At 41.0% G+C, this 3843-nt stretch overlaps 1 pseudogene; it reads right to left on the bottom strand.

Annotated features, from left to right (window-relative positions):
- Positions 1 to 256: 256 nt before the first annotated feature.
- LOC111158688 lies at positions 257 to 728 on the bottom strand (annotated as a pseudogene).
- Between the last annotated feature and the right edge of the window lie 3115 nt (positions 729 to 3843).

Raw genomic sequence — 3843 nt, 5'->3', positions numbered from 1 at the left:
TGTGTGTGTGTGTGTGTGTGTGTGTGTGTGTGTGTGTGTGTGTGTGTGTATACACCACATCTTTATCGATTCATCTGTTGATGGACATTTAGGTTCTTTCCATAGTTTGGCTATTGTGGACGTTTCTGCTATAAACATTCGGGTGCACATGCCCCTTTGGATCACTACCTTTGTATCTTTAGGGTAAATACCCAGTAGTGCGATTGCTGGGTCATAGGGTAACTCTAGTTCATGTCTTTTATTAACCTATATACAATTATTTGTCTTCCAGTTTGTTGAAGCAATACAATGGACAACATTTGCCACAGTGACATCTGTCCAAGTGGCTAGCCATAGAAACTCCAGCACCACATTCATCTGAAGTGCACTCCCCATGAAGGCAACTGATTTTGGCATTCTCATCCTCCTGGTAGTATTTCAGTACAGCCTGTTTAATCTTCTTTCTCTTACGTTTATTCTTCTTAGGAGTGGTGGAAAACTTCTTCCTTTTCTTAGCACCACCACAAAGTCTCAACACAGATGAAGAGTGGACTCTTTCTAAATGTTACATATCGTCAGATAAAGTACATCCATTTTCCAGTTGTTTGCCAGCAAAGATCAGTCTCTGCTGATCAAGAGGAATTCCTTCCTTACCCTGACTCTTCGCCTTTACATTTTTTATTGTACCTGAGGGTTCAACCTCGATGGCGATGGTCTTCCCCAGTAAGGATTTTCATGAAAATCTGCATCTTGGTGGCAATTCCACCTGAGGTCTGGAGGAAAAGGAGAGTCAGACTTGGGGACATACGAGAAGGCATTGGGTAGGCCGGGGGCCAGAGAGCGGCCCAAGAGCACACAGTCCAGTTTTTCTTTTTTTAAAAGAAGTTTTCTTTTTTTAAAACTTTTTTTAAAGTTATGCTTGTATGTGATTCTGAAGTCAATTAGTATAGAAAGGACATGAAAAACTAAGAATCACAATATAGACGTCTACCAGCAAGTTCAGCTCCCCAGTGGGAGAACTACTTGAAACACTCAGATTTATCTGTTTGCTGGCAGTTCCCTCCATACCTCTCAATGGTATGTTTATATCACTGTTTCTTGATTTCTTCATTTTAGACGTAAATTAATGATTTTCAAGACTGATGAGGATTTGGTTTATGCTTCCCACCCTCCTTTGAGGATTATAATATCACTACTCTTGATTCCTTTATACGCTTCCTTTACAATGTCTAATAATATTTTTTTACTTTTTCTTTCTTTTCTTCCTTCCTTCCTTTCTCTCTCTTTCTTTCTTTCTTTTATGTATTTCACACACATAGCAGGATCCCTGCTTGGGGCTCAATTCCAGGATACTGGGATTATGAACTGAGCCGAAGGCTGACGGTTAAATGACTGAGCCACCCAGGCGCCCCAGACTTAATTTCTTATAATGGCTGTCAACAGTAATTCTTGTCTCTCTGGTAGGTAAGATGACAATATTAATGCCCCATCTTTCCTTTTGACTATCCTTCCACCATCCGTCTTTTGTCATCTATGTTCTTATAGTTACATTGTCAAAGTTGATTACATTTGCATTCTGTTTTATTACTACTGTTAATAGTTAGCTTTATTGATTGATACAGTTCAATGCAGATCACAGTTTATCCTAGGATCACATTTCTTTACTTAGTATTTTGTTTTTCTTGATATTTTAAAAAGATTTTAATTACTTATTTGACAGACATCACAAGTAGGCAGAGAGGCAGGCAGCTAGAGAAGGGGAAGCAGTAGTTTGTCTCTCTTTTTCTCAGCTTCTTGATTCTCCTGCATTTGGTCTTCTATATCACTAATTCTCTCCTGCTTCATTTATCCTAGCAGTTTGAGTCTCTATTTTTTATTGCACCTCATTAATAGTCTTTTTGATTTCCACTTGGTTAAATTTTATTTCTTCAGAAAGGGATTCTGTAGTATTTTCTATGCTTTTTTCAAGCCCAGCTAGTATCTTTTTAATCATCATTCTGAACTGTAGTTCTCACATCTTACTAATGTCCATGTTGATTAGGTCCCTGCCTCTTACTCTTTTTTTTTTTTTTTTGAGGTGAGTTTTTCCTTTTTGTCATTTTGCCCAGATAAGAATAGATGAATGAGAGAACAAAATGCTAAAATGGTAAGAATGACCCCAGAAAAATACACACTAAATAAATCAGAAGAGACTCAAAACCAGGGAGAAAAGAGAGGAAAAAAAAAAAAAAAGAATACGATCAGGCTGGTGAATAGAACAGAGCCCATACAATGGATTTTGGGTGTATTTTGGTCTGTTAGAAGAAACTGCCTCCCAAAATTTTAAAGAAAGAAAAACATACGTGTACAAAATAAGGGTAAATACAATGAAGGGATGGAATAGGATTGTAAAATGAAAATTAAGAGTTTGAAAAAGGAATTGATAAGTTGGTTCAAAAAGAAGAAAAATTTTTTAAATTAAAAAAATTTAAGAAAATTTTGAAAAGTAACTTTGAAAGACAAAAGAATCATGGGGAAAAAGCCATGAATTCTATGTGCTGTATTCCCCTTGCACTGGAGTTTTGCAGTTCTCATTGATTAGTAACCTAGGTCTTGGCTGGATGTTCTTGCTGGTCTTCTGGAGGAAAGGCCTGTTGCAGTGATTCTCAACTGTCTTTGCCCGAGGTGGAACTGCACCACCCCTGCCAGGGGCCAGGCTAAGCAATCTGCTAGGGTTTACTTTTGTAGCTTTTGTTCCCTGTAAGCTTTCCTTACAGATTTTGAGGATAAGAGTGAAAATAGCAGCCTCCCAGTCTCTGGCCCTGGAGCAGCTGAGAGCTAGGGCCCCAATCCTCAGTGAGCCCTCAGAGAAAAACAGTCAATCACACATTTCTCCTTGGTCTCTGGCCCCGCTCCATGCTCACCCAGCCTGTGACCGGGCATTTCTGTCTCCGGCACATGGCCCCATTTGGAGTCTACAAACCCGCCAGATTCCTACACCACGCTCCTGGGCGGCTGCTCCTATGGGAGAAAGGGGAATGTCCCCACATCTGCTCCTTGTTGGGCCCCTGGCCCAACTGTGCCACAGATCCCAGTTTATGGCAACCCCAAGCTGAGGGCCCATTCCTGGGCTTATGTTTGCAGCTGGCTTCCCTGCTCCAATACCTGGGAGTTCTGCCACACACAGGCACCCCTGGTCTTTCTGGGAACCCAAGGGTCGTGAGACCACACTGTCCCTGTGAGGATTCCACCCCTGCTTAGCTACCTGAGTGATGCCACTCACCAGAGCAGACTTCCGAAAGTTTTGATTTTGGGCTCCATTGCTCTATCACTTGCTGGTAGCCGGCTGATGGAGGCTCCCTCCCCCTGGGTCTGTCTTCTCATATATCACCTGGGACTCACTTCTCCTCACATCCTACCTTCCAGAAGTAGTTGCTTTTCTGTTCATAGAACTGCTATTCTCTTCTTCGATCTCCTGTTGAGTTTGTAGGTGTTCAGAATGGTTTGATAAATGTCTAGCTGAATTCCTGGGGCCAGACAAAATGAGGTCTCCCAGTTCTCCATCATCTTGCTAGCCCTCCAGATAGTAGTTTCTAATACTATTCTCCAATGAAAGGAACCAGAGCTTCTCAGAAAAATGGCTAATTCTAGGACTGGAGAGGAAATATATAAGATGAATCGGTAGCATCTTGTAGTGCTAGAAAGTGAGGAAGTGCTTTGAAAAACAAAGCAAAGCGAAACAACAACAAAACCCACACACAATTATGGAGGTTTGTGTCAAAAGGACACAGGAACCAACTGAAATCTCCCAGTGGCCAAAGCTTGATCAATTTGAGCAACAAAATTAAGAGGTATTAGATTATAACCCAGAGTATAAAGTAAGTA

The sequence above is a fragment of the Enhydra lutris genome, unplaced genomic scaffold (assembly GCF_002288905.1).
Source record: "Enhydra lutris kenyoni isolate GAN:26980312 unplaced genomic scaffold, ASM228890v2 scaffoldscaffold4, whole genome shotgun sequence".
Lineage (NCBI taxonomy): Eukaryota > Metazoa > Chordata > Mammalia > Carnivora > Mustelidae > Enhydra > Enhydra lutris.
This window is presented reverse-complemented; position numbering and strand designations above follow the sequence as displayed.